The sequence below is a fragment of the Rhynchophorus ferrugineus genome, unplaced genomic scaffold, assembly GCF_030347505.1.
Source record: "Rhynchophorus ferrugineus isolate W39M unplaced genomic scaffold, kcgeb_rfMv2 rfM4, whole genome shotgun sequence".
NCBI classification, from domain to species: Eukaryota; Metazoa; Arthropoda; class Insecta; order Coleoptera; family Curculionidae; genus Rhynchophorus; species Rhynchophorus ferrugineus.
The window spans coordinates 3136191-3153810 of record NW_027472583.1 but is presented as its reverse complement, the minus strand read 5'-3'; the positions used below and the strand labels follow the sequence as shown (position 1 = coordinate 3153810).

At 34.0% G+C, this 17620-nt stretch overlaps 1 protein-coding gene across 2 annotated transcripts in view; it reads right to left on the bottom strand.

Moving 5' to 3' along the window:
• The window catches only part of Cad99C (Cadherin 99C), a 78213-nt gene extending 74353 nt beyond the window's left edge, over window positions 1-3860 (bottom strand). For both annotated transcript variants that reach the window (XM_076404312.1, XM_076404313.1), the window contains exon 1: window positions 3493-3860. The gene's annotated coding sequence lies outside the window, so the exon portion shown is untranslated. The remainder of the gene's footprint in view (window positions 1-3492) is intronic.
• Window positions 3861-17620: the final 13760 nt, after the last annotated feature.

The following is a 17620-nucleotide window of genomic DNA, read 5'->3' as shown; positions in this document are numbered from 1 at the left end:
ATATAAGAAATTAGAAATTCAATTAATTGTTAACTATTGTATATTTTGGCTTTGTCTAAAAACATTTTAAATTATTTTGCATAATAATCTTTTGTTAAAAATAAATTAAGTTGATAGCGTTCAGCGTCATAAATGTTAGTAGAGTAGAAGAGTAAGTCAGTAGATTTCCTTTTGCAAAGTAGGACTTAGATGGCGGTAGTGACGGATAATGCAAGTGTTAGAGAGTTATGTGCCAACGGCCATTATTGGTTCTTCCTACTTCCTTCCTTTCTTGTTGTCTGAAATCCTTTTTAATAGGTCCAAGGTTTTGCTCCTCCAGCAAGGCTCAATCAAGCTGAATCAGGCTATCTTCCTTACGATCTACAAATGGGCAAAGATCTTTATAATATAATACAGTTATAATTTATTGATTATTTGTAATGGCATGTTTGGCGAGGTTATCAACCAATTCGTTCTCAGATATGGTTCTGTCTTTAGGGATTCAGATAAATACGATGCTGTTTTGTCGAAAGATAGCCAGATTATATTGTTAATAAAAATATATGGCAGCTTTATCCATAGTTTCTAGTAAGTCTTGTGAATCAGAGCAAATAAGCCAGATTTTAGCATGGCTATTAAGCCAGATTATAAGATTTAGGGCCTTCTTTGTGGCGCACATTTCAGCAGTAAAAATAGTGAAAACAGATAACATTAAAAAAAAAGATTTGAATGTTAGATCTATGCTGCATTGCAGTATGTGGTCCTATAGAGGGTACTTTAATGAGTCATGGGTTACTATTGGTAAATTTAATACAGACATATTTAGCTAGAATAGCTGTTGTTTGGCCCATTATATTATTGTTATCGCTATCTATCTAAAGTAAATATTATTAGAATAAAGTAGACAGTAGGTTTGTAGTAGGTAGAAATTCATCCACAAATGTAAGGGTATCATAATTCATAAAACATAAAACATGGAAACTTAGTAAATTATTTTATTGGCTAAAAAGCATGGAGACAACTTTTAAATCTCCACGCAGCATCCAATCGACATCGAATATTTTAGTTATTTTCTTAATTAGCACATCTATTAACACTAGCTTAAGTATAACATTTGTCATCATATTGATTGTTTCACCAGTCGATTGGCCAAGAAACATTGTTCGGTCCAGTCTATTACTTTATCGCTAGCTATCTGAAGTGGGTAGTAGATTAAAGTAAATAGATATAGAAGGTCTACGTAAATAGTAGAAGAATCTATTGTAGATAGAAAGTCATCCGAAAATGTAGAGTCATAATTCAAAAAACATGAAATATGGAAACTTCGTAAATTTTCTTTTATTGATTAAGAAGCCTGATCTTGGAGACAATTTTGAAATCTCCACGCAGCATCCAATTGTGACCTGTATAGTTAATTTTCTGTAAAAATATATTGAAATTTATGTAAATTTTGTTCATATGAATTGAGTGAGTAACAAAATATAATGAATGCAATGAAATGAGTATTTCTGTGATGTAATAATAAATATTTTAAACTTGTTTTTGATATTGAAATGTTAAAGTATGAGAAATGTTTAGGTAATTTTTGTTATTTTCTTAATTAGCACACCTAATAACCTTTCAACACTAGCACAAGTGTAATATTTGTCACCATAATGATTGTTTCGCCAGTTGATTGGGCAAGAAACATTTTTTGTTCGATTTTTTCCTGAATGGAATGCTATTTATTGAGATATTTCCTTAACTAGTAAACGAGCGACAAAAAACTAGTTAAGTAATAACTAATTTATGAAATGTATTATTGTGAGATCAATGATGTATTGTAACGTCTTGTCCTATAGAGGACTGAGAGTCATAGTCATAAATAACCTAACAATTTGGGTACTCTGATGAGTGGTAGGTTATTGTTGGTAAACTTAATGCTAACGGATTTAGTTAGAACAGCTATTGTTTGGTCCAGTATATTATTTTATCGCTAGCTGTCTGAACTAGATAGTAGAGATAGTAGATTAAAGCAGATAGATATACTAAATCAAAGTAGATAGTAGAAGAAATTTATGAAGATAGAAATTCATCCGCAAATGTAGTAATAAAACATGGTAATTTGGTAAATATCGTTTTATTGACTAAGAAGCCCGGAGACAACTTTTAAACCTCCACGTAGCATGCAATTGTTACTTCTTTAGCTAATGTTTTGGAAGAATATATTGAGATTTAAGCAAGTTTCCTTCGTATGAACTGAGTGAATAACAAAACTTAAAAAGCACACGAATGCAATGAAATAAGTGTATCCATTATATAATAATAAATAATTTAATCTTGTTTTTGATATTGAAATGTTAAAGTGTAGAATATATTTGGGTAATTTTTGTTATTTTCTTAATTAGCACACCTAATAACCTTTCAACACTACCACAAGTATAATATTTGTCATCATAATGATTGTTTCGCCAGTCGATTAGGCAAGAAACATTTTTTGTTCGATTTTTTCCTGAATGGAATGCTATTTATTGAGATATTTCCTTAACTAGTAAACGAGCGACAAAAAACTAGTTAAGTAATAACTAATTTATGAAATGTATTATTGTGAGATCAATGATGTATTGTAACGTCTTGTCCTATAGAGGACTGAAAGTCATAGTCATAAATAACCTAACAATTTGGGTACTCTGATGAGTGGTGGGTTATTGTTGGTAAACTTAATGCTAACGGATTTAGTTAGAACAGCTATTGTTTGGTCCAGTATATTATTTTATGGCTAGCTGTCTGAACTAGATAGTAGAGATAGTAGATTAAAGTAGATATATATACTAAATCAAAGTAGATAGTAGAAGAAATTTATGAATATAGAAATTCATCCGCAAATGTAGTAATAAAACATGGTAATTTGGTAAATATCGTTTTATTGACTAAGAAGCCCGGAGACAACTTTTAAACCTCCACGTAACATGCAATTGTTACTTCTTTAGCTAATGTTTTGGAAGAATATATTGAGATTTAAGCAAGTTTCCTTCGTATGAACTGAGTGAATAACAAAACTTAAAAAGCACACGAATGCAATGAAATAAGTGTATCCATTATATAATAATAAATAATTTAATCTTGTTTTTGATATTGAAATGTTAAAGTGTAGAATATATTTGGGTAATTTTTGTTATTGTCTTAATTAGCACACCTAATAACCTTTCAACACTAGCACAAGCATAATATTTGTCATCATAATGATTGTTTCACCAGTTGATTGAGCAAGAAAACATTTTGTTCGATTTTTTCTGAATGGATTGATATTTATTGAGATATTTCTTTAACCAATAAACGGGCGGCAAAAAAACTAGTTAAGTAATAACTAATTTATGAAATGTAAGGCGGGATAATTGGCAATTATGATTTAATTCTTAGCATTTTCTCCTCGCCAGGCTGGTCGAGTATTATGCCTTGAAATCGTTCGGCTCGCGCTGTGCATACTGGTGGTGAATGCCACCGAGAGAATGTACCGTCGAGACAAATCCTTACCTTTCTAAAAATCCGCAGAGCGATCCTAGACGAACTATCCCCTGTTCAGATCCTGAATAAAAACTCGAAACACGTCAAATAACACTACAACAACATATCCAGTCGTCACTGTTTTACGATCACTGAACACTACGACGAAGAGAACGAAATCCTTTCTGGGATCGGTCTACGAAACACCCGGTAGAACACCGACGAACATTTCGTACAGCAACAGTGGTCGAAAAGACTCCCGTTTTATGTTTCTCTCTCGAGCAACAATATGTCCGTTCGGTCGTACTGTCTTTTGTCGAGGTTGGTTGTTTACTCGCGGCACCTGTAGTACCGCTTTGCCCACGGAACGGTCTTCGCCGAATCGAACTCGAGATTGTAGGTAGAGTATCGGAGTTGTTGGGACAGGTAAGGTCCGAGCGTACGTGGCAGTGGAAGGGGATCGCCAAAGGTAGCACGTTAACGCTATTCAACCGACTTTACCATTCTCAGGTAAAATTAATAGAAGCATAATTAAAACTCGATTTTAAGTCATCGAATCATTAGCGAGGATTATCTAGATTTAATACCATAAGCTGAATATTAAAAATAGATCACAGAAGGTCTTATTATTATTTGATTCCATAATAATTTAATTATCTTGCTTATGAATTAATTTTAAAGGACTTAGAACAGAACAGACGAACTTGATGTTGAAGCCTCACTAACAACCATTGCTATTCAATATGTATTCGTCGAAGAGTGTACAAAAAAAAAATTTACTGCGTCGAATATGTCTGAATTTAGCGAGTAAATTATATTTACTCCAAGTTTTACTTTTACTTGAATTTGAAGAAAAAATAACTGAAGGCAATTGAATTTTGCGTGAGGCTTGTGGGAGCCATGCTCCACCAAGTCGATTTCAACAAGAGAATGCTGATTTAGACGTTTCAAAAGTGCTGATTTTGATACCGAAGACAAAGAGTGTTCCGGACAGCTAAAAAAATCGAAGACCAAGATTTGAATTATTTTTTTGGTCTGAAACCGAGAAGGGGAATCCTGTTACGGATACCTGGTCGGGGAGACCCGCAGGAATAAGCGAGTTGGACTGGTTATGTGGAGACTGCCTCCGGGCTATCTCGTGTAGAGCTCGGATATAAAATCGTGAACTTGGACTTGGACATCTGTTTCTCTATGAGTTTGATTATTACTGACGAACCAGACGGCATTGATTATTCTCTTGAGAATTTTGTTTTGAAAGATTTGAAGACGCTCCACCTGGCTAGGTGAGGCGTATTTTAAATAGACGCTGGAGCCATATAGAACGACTGATCGAACCAGCATCTTGTACAGGAGAGATTTTATTGAGAAAGGAAGCATGCTGGCCCGGTTGGTGAGCGGGAACAGCAAATTGATAATACTTTGACCTTTCTGGAGGGACCTTTGAATCTGGAAGTTCCACCTAAACTTGCGATCGAAGACAAGATCGAGATAGGTGGCCTCTACTGACCATGGGATTTCGACGTTATCGATGTTAAGACACGAAATGCTCGGTGCAAAACGCTTCTTGTGGAAGGAAATGCCCTGGGTTTTCTGTGGGTTGACCTGCAACCTCCAGAAATGTAACCACTGGATCGTCGCATCAAGTTATTTTTGGAGTCTGCTTTGGATACGTAGTGCTACTCTTGAAGAAGCAAAGTAAGCAGTGTTCTGCGTAAAAAGCTGCCTCATCTTATGGTCTATTAGGGATATCTGAAAGAAAAATATGAAATAAAGTGGGTTGGTCAGTCACCTGGAACGATCGTCCTGACAGAAATGATTTGATAAGAGTTGTTAGGTCAACGGGTAAACCTATTCGAATGCATTTCACCACTAAGCCTTCGTGCCAAACCTTGGCAAAGACTTTGGTTAGGACCAAGAAGACCGCTCCAAGTCTTTCAGGTCGGTTAAAGGCACTGCTTTTTTTTTGCGGCCAACCGATGGACCTGATGAACGGTTGAGTGTTGCAACCCGAATTGCTCATCTGGAATGATTTGTCTACATAAAATCATTAAGAGCATAAAGAATTTCTCTTTCAGCAGGCTTGGAAATGGAACTTAGTAGGCTGATAAGTCAATAGTCAGGAGGTGATGACTTAACTCCTTTTTTGGAGATAACTGAGATGCATGCATGTTTTCATGTATATGGGAAGATTTGAAAACGTTACTCTCTGAAGATCCGTGTAAAAAAACAAGCAGAAGACGCAGAATTTTTGGAGGTAACATAAGAAACCATTTCCAACCCCTTGAAGAACATGGGATTGTTTCAAAAGCTTGGATATTTTGTGCCATATGAATTGAATTCGAGAGACATTGAAAAACTTTTAGTCAAATGTCTCACCCTCCGTATCCTCTGGAGCTTGCTCCTTCTAGATACTATTACGACATGTGAGTGTGTACTATCTGAGCAGCGTCACTTATTATTAAGATCCTAAGAAATGGTTTGGTTCGTGAATAGTCTTAAAAGATGCATCATTCTTTCGAGATAGAATCCGTAGATTGTCTGAAAGATGGGAAAGAGATGGATAATCTTATAAAACTAATTTGTAGATCTATCCTAAATAATTAAATAAATAAAATTGTTTACAGATAAAAATCATCTGAAAATAAAGCTATGTATAGGGTAAAATTAGATTTTGAAACAAAGGCCGATTTCCTTGTGTATATTACATAATTTGGACAGATTATGAGACCAAGAAAAATCTCTCAATGATTCAGTTAAGCCTTGACTTCTTACAGTTAATAAGTTGCTGAACTATGTTAAAACATAGGAACTGATATTGATTCTTCACTATGGGGATACAGGGTCTCTCCATTATAAGGAATGCGTAAATCAGCAATGACTAAACAGCTTCTTATTTATGTGTCGAAGCTTAGTTTCTTCGTCCAGTAGGTCTCACTCGACCTGCCCACATAGGGTGGTAATAATTTGTTGGCGATTTCTAATAGCATCTTTGACCAGGTTACCATTCAATTCCTTCTCAGGTATGCCCCTGTAGCTAGAAATCTAGATGAATGCGATGTTTTTTTTTTGGGAGATAGCTAGACCCTACAGCTGTAATAGTTATAAATACAAATATACATTATTAATGGTTTACAGTGAATTTTGCGAGCCAATGCATATAAGCCAAGTTTTAACATGGCTATTAAAAGACTTTAGGATCTCCTTTGTTGTGAACAACACTAGAATAATGGAAACAGAGAAGAATTATTAGAACCATCTGCATAAACAAGCTGACAATTTGGGTACTGTGATGACATGTGGGTTATTGTTGGTAAAGTAAATACGAACATATTTAGTTAGAACAGCTACTATTTGGTCCAGTTTATTATTTTATTGCTAGCTATCTGAAATAGATAGTAGAATAAACTAGAGGGATATAGTAGATAGAAGTAGATTGTAGAAGAATCCTATGTAGATAGAAACTCATCAGCAAATGTAACTTATTGTATCATAATTCCCTTCATCATTCTTTATTCAAAAACATAAAACTACATCCAAATCAAACTAGGCTTTATTCTATTTTGGAGTAATGCACCTCTAAAAATACTCTTTACGTACAAGTAAATATATAAAGCTCAATAATTGCAAAAAAAAACGTATATATCAAATAAATCAACCACCAGTAGCTAGAAAAACAAGAAACAAAGGGCAGGACTTATTATTAAAGGTATTTGATCAAGATGAGTTTGATTTAATTATCATTTTATATATTACGAAAGGATATGTTAAAAACATGTGTTGCTTCAATGATTCATAAAAATTTGATAAACTTTCATCGAGCTAAGCAAAAAATTGTAGCACACGAGATTTAAAAAGACAAGAAACATTCAACATCAGTTATAGATTAAATAACATTATTAAAAAAAGTCCATATTATATAATATAATAAACAAAGATGCTTAAAACATAAAACTACAAGACAATAACAAATAATGTACATTCATTCCATAGTTTAGTAGTTAGTTATTTAGTTATTTAATAGTTATTTATTAGTACTCTAACGACAATATAATTTATTTTTATAATTTGTATTATTGCTAAATGTGAATATCAGATTATGTTTTATATTTATTTATGCATATTTAATTCTTTTATAATTATTTCCTTGTACTTGTAATCTTTATATTATCTTCTGATTTATAAATTCATTTTAACATAAGAATGATTGTAGCAAATCCTTAATGAATATTTTAATAGATAATGAGACACATATGATGTAGAAGTACATTTCGCCCAAACAAATTAAGATTTTTGGCTAGCTACTCGATCAAATCATGAACCACAGACTAGAATAAATAGAAGTCGAAAGTTGCATCGTCTTTACGTCACTTTACGTAGATTTTCACGGATTTTGTAAGATTTGATCCAATATTCCCTTGTTGTAAAATTACAAATATAATTGGAAACCTCAGTATTTTACAGGATTTCAAGAAAATAATAACAAACCATTTGTATATGATAAATATACTAATTAGTTAATTAGAAATGAGTTGCATGAAAGCATGTTGGTTTAAAACACCAACCCACTTTCTTAGATTAATTATTCAGAGATTTTCGCATTTTTATAGATATATCTATTATAATTAATATTAATAAACTTAATATTTACTATTATTTCTACTAAACTGTTGTAATATGATAATCTATTATTAATAATTAACTATTTATCGGCATATTTTCATAATTATATATCTATATATGTTAACATAAGATTCAATAACTCCTAAGTTTGCTGTGTAAATGACGTCGTGTATGGTCTTTCTAAATGTAACTAAGCAGTCGTTACTTTCAAACGACTAGCTTTTGTGAGCCCGTGATAAGTCGATGAAAATGATGATCAAGTTGAACCAAATTGCTTTTCTAACCACCATATAGTTCTGAGCTTGCCTCCAGTGACCACGGGCTGCTCTCAAAATAATGCTCGAGGGAAAGACATTGATTTTGGTGCAGAGATGACTGCCAAGGCTGAATCCCCTTTTGGAACATCTTGGAAGCATACAAAATTGCTGGATTGAATTAATATTAAAGTATCTCGCTAATCAAAGTTAAATTATATATAAAAGTTGCTGTTTTATTAACAGTTTTTGTTTATTTCCTTTTACAGATATTTATTTACTTTCTACCAATTTCTTTATAGATAATATTAACGAAAATAAAGTATTATATGGACCTACAGTTCCCATTTTCCTTTCTTTTATTGTTTAATACGTTGGCGATCGACATCTATTTATTCTAAGAGATCTACGACACCGAGCGCATAGGCTAGTATAATAGCACCATCTTCGTCATGGTTACATGGACTTATTAAATAAATTTACTGTTTTTTTTTTCGGTGATTTAACGCAAAATATATTTTTTCCAATGACCTGGCACTAATTGGTATAATTTAACAATTATATATTCGAAAACTCAAAGTATAATTTAGAAAATAACATTAATTATTATAACATTGTCGTATATAATTCGATATTATTAGCACAGCTTAAATATTGTATAATCTGTAGTAAAATAGTAATGAAATAAGTTTATTGTAATTAGTATTCAAAAATACATATTAATTTTACTTCATGCAGGCAACTAAATAAACAAGTGCTGTGCTGCCATCTGTACAGTTATGTCAGAATTAAGTTGTAGAAGAAGTATTGATCCAATCATTTTTGAGCTTACGGTTGTTTGTCTTGAGATGACCTTAACAGAGGGCGCTCCAATCTACTTTTTCAAGATATAGTCCTTGTTATTTCAAATTTGTAGGGTTTAATTTATGTCTTTCAATCGAAATAAATATGTCATTTATGTAAAATTAGGAAAATAATTGATATAATGAAAAGTAAAACCATGACAATTGTTAAATTAGTAAAGAAGAGCAATAATATGAAATCAAGATATCAGATAATGAGACAGGAAATACAATTTAAATTAAATATTGTTTAATGTAAATAAAATATGTAGTACAGGTCTATATGTGTTTACTAAATTTCTCAAAAAATCAGCTATTTTAGGTTTATTAAAGCCTTGCTGGGCTTTTCAATTGTGGCGACCGCCACGACCCTTTAGGCCACCACCAATTCACCATCAACAACTATAAAGGTTGGCAACGCCAGTGGTTTGGTACCATGCAGTTCTGGAGTATAAAAGGCCATCACGACGACGTCTCGCTCTCTCTTCTTATCACCGTCCCCCTGTAACAGTACCACTTCCACAGCGCTACCGTACTTCCTTCACCTTAACCTAATATCCTGTCAATCCTCCCATCGACCACATGTATCAATCGCAAGTTGAAATAAACAACTTTGATTCAACCAGTGTTTTTAGTTCCCGTGCAAATTCCTTCCAAAGATAGTAGTGAGTGTTCTGACAAATAATCGCCGCGGCAGCCACACATTTCGACCGACTGACCGACCCGACGAACATTCCTACAATTGGTGACCCCGACGTGATCAAAGTGCCTACATGGTAAATCAACTCAACATAAGCCACTCGACAGGTGCTTGACACGTACATGGAAGGATAGCACGAGGAACGGAATCCATCAACATCACGTGGTCGACGACATCCCACGAGACTAGCCTGATGGACGAAAACTACAGAAGCCCATCATGTATACCAGCAACACATGAGCATCCTCGCAACACGAAACGGGACACGTAACACATTTACAGGTACCCTCAAACAAAGCTAAACGCCTCAAGACGAACGACGTTCTGCTACAGCTCCGATGGCAGCTGATCCCGTAAAACTCCTCGCTCAGGTTGGGATCCCCATCTCATCAGCAGTCCCCGGGCGTTTGTTTGCGTGATTGCGGGTGCATTCCGGAACATGCACCACATATAGGTACGTTCCACGGCTGTTCCACTAGGAGGGGAGTTATGTGGCGACCGCCACGACCCTTTAGGCCACCACCAATTCACCATCAACAACTATAAAGGTTGGCAACGCCGGTGGTTTGGTACCATGCAGTTCTGGAGTATAAAAGGCCATCACGACGACGTCTCGCTCTCTCTTCTTATCACCGTCCCCCTGTAACAGTACCACTTCCACAGCGCTACCGTACTTCCTTCACCTTAACCTAATATCCTGTCAATCCTCCCATCGACCACATGTATCAATCGCAAGTTGAAATAAACAACTTTGATTCAACCAGTGTTTTTAGTTCCCGTGCAAATTCCTTCCAAAGATAGTAGTGAGTGTTCTGACAAATAATCGCCGCGGCAGCCACACATTTCGACCGACTGACCGACCCGACGAACATTCCTACACAATAAGTTCCGGAAGCTTCATCTATTGGTCAATCATAGAATCAAAATTTCTAGTTGAGGGTTTAATGTCAGTTTTGGGATGTAAGAAGTTTGTTTAAGAATTAAACCCAACCTAATTATCCGAACCTTTAAAGGATTCTTTTCAAAATTTTATGATAATATGGCGTATAGTAACTAAAAACCTTTGATATTTTTAAAATAATGCACTGTAGCATAAGTCGAAATGGTAGCCAAATTGAAGGAATTGCGTTTCGAATTCTTTTACTATTTATCGTAGAGTCCAGATCTGGCTCTGAGTGACTGTCCATTTGACAGAAAACGAAGGAATGCCATGGGATTGGGATCAAATTAAGAAGTGATTGCAGAAGATAAAGTCTATTTCAAAATTTTTAATTTATTACTTAGGCTTCTGATTTTTTAGAACTTTGTATTTGTAGTTGTAGAGATCAGAGTATATTACAGGCCTTTCCAAAAATCTATTATAGCGATGGGATCCAGCAATTGGAGCATTGTTGAAAGGAAATTATTCGGAAAGTTATGAATGAAAAATGAAAATTTAGACTGATTTCTGTGAACTAAACTATCTGGCTCAATCTCTAAAACAGAAAATGACTGACCAGAAATTTATTTTTATTTTTAAAGTAACTAAATAATTTCTGGAGATATGTGACCACATAATTAAAATTATATATCATTTTTGTGACATATATATTTTTACAGACTAATGATTCTACAGATTAAAATATCCCTTACACAGATTTAGGCTATGAATGTATTTGTTTAGATTCTCTGAATGAACAATTTAGACTGTTAAAATAGAAGCTATTGTAATTATAATTATCAATATCTAAACAATTTTATTATTATATCTAATTCTTAAAATTTGAGTTTAAAATCTGTTTTAGGTACCTTGAACTTCACTTGGCTTATGTGATAACACTTGAAGGTAGTATAAGTTTTATATAATCATATTAAATATTGTTCTAAATATTTGAAATATGTAGCTTCTATCACAGACATTTATATAACACTATAAATGTTGGATGACTTATAATTCTTCTAATTATTTGATGTACAAGTCACCAGATGTTTGACGATATTAACTTTTAGATATCTATGATAGGGCTTGATTGACACTTTCTGAAGGTTTTTGATAATGATTGTTCTATCTTGTCTTCTTCTGACTGGTGGACATTCAAATCTTCTTTAGATCTATTCTGATTCTACACCCTAAATTATTAATAATAAATATATTACATGATCATATGATGCGAAGTATAATTTTCATTGTGATTTAGTAACAGAAACAGTACTTCAGTTGTTATATATATATATATATATATATATATATATATATATATATATATATATATATATATATATATATATATAGACAGTGTAACGATTATAATAAATAAATACACATTATAAAGGTACAACATAAATTATATACTAAATTAAATTTAAACGACTTCCAACCTCAAGAAACACAACTGTTGCAACATATGCTGACGATAGAGCAATTTTATCATCACACGCTGATCCAACATTAGCCACAAAAACTCTTCATTTTCATCTTAACAAAGCCGAACTGTGGTTGAAAACACGGTGTATATCTGACGGTGTATAACAACGTTAAATATCTGAGAATGCACATTGATCGATATGGAAACATAGAAAGTTTAGACAGTTTGACATGGAAAAAACAAGTGACAAAACGCAAACAGCTTTAACTAAACCAAATATTTTGGCTTATAGGGCGTAAATCTAAATTATCCTTAGATAACAAGACTTTGCTGTACAAGTCAATACTTACGCCCAATTGGGCTAAGATTCAGATATTGAAATAATCCAAACATAGCTTTCCTTCAGAGGTTCCAGAATAAAGTATTGCGAGTCATCGTGGATGCTTCATATTACGTCTACAATAAACTAATTCAGCGCGATATCTCCTTAGAACCTATAACGACTGTGATTTGAAGTGTTAGTGCGAAGTACGCTGAAAGACTATTAGTGCCTCCCAATGCACTCACCAAATAGTTAAATGTGCGCGATGACAGTGAAGTGCGTAAGCTCAAAAGTAAACTATCATCCATAGAGTGAGATATAACGATCTGTAGAATAAGTTAGAATAGTCTTTAGAATAAGTTAGTATAGACTTTAGAATAAGTTAGAATAGTATCTAGAATAAGATTGAGATTATAAGTTGTACAGAAGATCACTTACTGAAGTGATCTTTTACATGTCAATATAACTATATTTTATAACGGAAACCATATAATAATACTTATTGTCTACGGGCATTCTTAAAGTTCTGAGAGATTAGTAAAAAAACTTCATGTTGAAGCTTTATTGACAAACTGTTCGTCGTTTATGAACAACAATTTCTTTCAGTACGTTGAAAATGTCTGAATGTGTACAAAGTAAATGGCATCTGCGGCGGGTTTTTACATTTTTTGAACGCTGAAGGGCATCGAATGCTCTGTGAAGCTTATCGCAACCGTGCTCCATCCATTTTAGTATGTAAATACTGGTTTAGATGATTTAAAAGTGGGGATTTTGATATAGAAGACAAAGAGCTTTCTCGACAGCCAACAAAATTCGAAAACCTTGTTTTGAAGGCACCACTCGACGAAACTATCAATTTGGTTTGCTATCGACTACAATTGCTACATTTACACCGCAAGCTACCCTACCAACATTCTCAAATATTTTATAGACCTTGCTTTTTCTGATTACTATTTCCTCTGACATGTGAGTCAGAGTAATATTTGAGCAGCGCTTCAGCTCTTTTGAAGATTCCAAACAATGGATTGATTAGTAGATAACCTCAAAAGATCGATGTAGCTTTCGAGATGGAATCCATAAATTGCCCGAAAGATGGAAAAAAGAAGCGACTATCGATGGAGAGTACATTGATTAAAATACATTGTACTGATTGTTCACTGTAAGCTTTACAGTGAAAAAATCATATTAAAAAAAACTTTAAAACTAATTAAAACTATATTATATCAAACATCAGTTTTGGTATTTTGTGTAAAGCAGTTATGGACCCGTGTTTATACCCAATCATCATGTCCATTGTTATATAACAGGCCAATTGTAAAGTCCCCGGCCTGACACATAGATGGCGCTCTTAGAAATCAATATGTTTAGTTAGTCCTAACCCTCAAAAGATGCGTGTATATATTTGAGAGCTGTCGGATCATTAGTTTGGCAATTATAGCATTTTAAGAGAAGCAACTTTTGTTATTGTGAAAAAAATGGATAAAACGGAATTTCGTGTGTTGGTAAAATATGGCTTTTTGAAAGAAAAATATACAGTTGAAGCAAAAACTTGGCTTGATACCGAGTTTCAGGACAGGAGACCAGCCATCAAGGATTGGTATGCTAAGTTTAAAAGTGGTGAAATGAACACCGGAGGCGCTGAACGCAGTGAACGCCCAAAAGAGATTGTTACCGACGAAAATATTAATAACATCCACAAAATGATTTTGAATGACCGTACAGACACTTTAAAGATATCAACTGAACGTGTACATTATATCATTCATGATTATTTGGGTATACGAAAGCTCTGTGCAAAGTGGGTGCCGCGCGAGCTCACTTTTGACCAGCGTTTTTGATTAAGCGTAATAAACCCGAGTTTTTGCATCGATATGTGACAATGGATGAAACATGGCTTCATCGACAGTCATTCGAGTGGACTGCACACGATGAACCCACTCCAAAGCGTGGCAAAACGCAACAGTCGGCTGGCAAGGTTATGGCGTCTGTATTTTGAGATACGCATGGAATAATTTTCACTGACTACCTTAAAAAAGGAAGGACTATTAACAGGGACTATTACATAGCGTTATTGGACCGTCTGAAGGACGAAATCGACGAGAAACGGCCGCATTTGAAGAAAAAGAAAGTGCTGCTTCACCAAGACAATGCACCGTGTCAAAAGTCCATGAATTGGGCTTCGAATTGCTTCCTCATTCACCGTACTCTCCAGATCTAGCCCCCCAGCGACTATTTCCTGTTCTCAGATCTCAAAAGAATGTTCGTTGGGAAGAAATTTTCGTAGAATAAAGAGGTGATCGACGAAACTGAGACCTATTTTGAAGCAAAGGACAAATCGTACTACAAAAATGGTATCGAAAAGTTAGAGGGTCGCTATAATCAGTGTATTACCCTTGAAGGGAATTATGCTGAATAAAGAAACTAATTTCCCCAGAAAAATTTGTTTTGCTATGGGTAGGCTGAAAGTCCCCCGCCTGTCAATTGACCTGTTAGTCTTTTTCTAAGACTATAATAAGACTCTTAAGTCTTAAGTATCTCATAAGACCAGCATTGCATAACAATTGGAAACAAAAGAAAGAAAATAGCAAAAAGTTCTGAAGATGGCAGATGTGAACTCTGTCGAGACCAAAGTATACCAAAGGTTTTTTAAAGAACCGCCTAATTCTAGTTAATTTCAGAAAATATCAAAACGGTCCTGACGGAACAAGAACCACAAGACGCCGATAATTTAACCATTATCCTTATTAAATCCTTAAAATCGATCTCTCCCTGCTATTATCCACAACTAGAAGATAATTGTCCCGGCGGTACCGGACTGAGTACGGTTCGCTACGAGTTGATTGACAGCTAAATTTGATATTAAAAAAATTTGACGTATTTTATGGAAATAATCGGCGTAGATACGGTACGCGTATAATTTTTTTAACAACCGCACTGATGCCGTCTATTTTCGTTTGATAATCGTCTATTAAAAGAAAAAATCCCTTGACTAATTATCGGTTCAATATTTCTGTTCCGGTGTCTTATTATAGGATTAGAAAGGTCTGATTATTTTTTTCTTATTCTGTTCTATATAACTCTAAGATACTATAAGATACCACAAATAATGGGTCTAGTTCAAAAGGTAATTATTACCTGTAATATTAGGTGTTTGCATGTATTTTGATCAGTGATAAATAACTTAAAAATTTTCGACGTTCATTACTTTTTTGTTGTTTAATTTTAGGTAATTTGCTGTTAAAGCCCATCAAGTACGGTCTCAAATTGTCAAAACAAGGTTCTTCGATTGATTACCAATGCCTATCGCTACGTAATCAATGAAGAAGTGCACGATGACCTGGAAATTAAATGGATTTGCGAAGTTATCCAAGATTTCGCCTTGACACACGAAAGAAGCTTACTAAATCATACTAACGTGGAAGCAATACAACGGCTGGACAGCGCGCAGGATCTCAGTAGATTGAACCAAACCAAGGTTTATTCCAAGGAATCGGGCATTCATTGAGTGATATAATTAAGTTTTATTATTTCGCCGCAATGCAATTTGTAGATTTTGTTGACTGCCACATGCGCTTTTGTGTTGATAAACACCTACCGGCCTTCGATATTGTCATAGGAGTTGTTACCAAGATTTCTAAAAATTGTCTAGTCTCTTTCAATGTGTCTCCTAGATTGTTTGCTATTAAATATTTTAGAAGGGGTAGTGCACCATTTAATGTTCTGCAATCATTTGTTGAATAAATAACTGACAGTTCAATTTGTAATATTCTTTATCAAGTTTGGGATAGAAGAAACATAGCAAAGTGAATTTGTCGTCAGGAAATTTACCGTAATACTCTCCAAAGTATTCCGAAAAAAGAAGTGACCCAACTATTTGATGCTCTTTAAAATATATCATCACATACCTCCAAAGCCGAAATTTGGTGATCAAATTTACTGTCGCCTGAACGGTTGCCTTTATTTTCTGGTGGCTCATGACTTATTATATCTGATGCTTCACTAATGATGTTTTCAATTATTTCGAACTTGAATTTTACAGCCTTTATAATATTCCAGTAGGTTCGATTTTTCTTTACTGCAGTTGGTTGAAAAGGATATCTAGGTGGGGCATCACATGATGGATAAAAATTGTGGTGAATAGAAGCTGCTGCACTACAGACTTATTGAGACCATCTCTATTTTCGTAGAGTGGAGATCTTTCTGTTCACAATTTTGTTCAACACTTCTACTCGTTGGGGTCAATTATTAAAAAAGCCAGGATTGTCTTTTAGATTGCCAAAAAATATACGTATTTGCTTATTTGTGGAAACATCTTTAGATATAATCAAATTTAATTGGTGGATATAATTAAGTTTTTATTATTTCGCCACAATGAAAAATTAACGTGGACAGATTTGGAGCACTTAAGTTGAATTTTACAATCTTTCGTCCATTTGTAGGTTTTGTTGATTGCCACATGCGCTTTAGTGTTGAGAAACACCTATCGGCCTTCGATATTGTCTGAGAAATAGAGTGGAGACATAATTAACAATGGACAATATATTGAAAACTTATCTGTAAACTTTGTATTATCATAATATAAAATACTATATATTTCCCTGATTTTTTATTTTCAAAATATTGATTTATAAAGTTTATATAATAATGTCAAGGTTATTACGTGATGCTTTCAACTAGATTGTTTTAATATTATTACACTAGGAAAATAAAATTTTTAAATTACAGGGGGTTTAAAAATAATTCATAACATTAACATATTTAAACCATTAGCTTGATTAAATAAACATTTTTTCAGATTTACTAAAAAATAAGATTAAAACTTCAAATCTCTACGTTTAGGTGAATATAGATAATACTATAATAGATTGATACTATAATATAGATATTTTGGTAATTTTTTTTTGGAATTTTGGCACCGTGCTGTACTCTGTGTACAGTAGCGCAGTGTTCTGCTTTTACAATAATACCACAGTACACCAGCTCAATAAACTTAATTCGTGTTGTTGAGAAGTTGGATTGCGTCGATTTGTCGTGATGAAGGAGTATCCAGAACTCCTGTAAGTTTTTTACTGGCC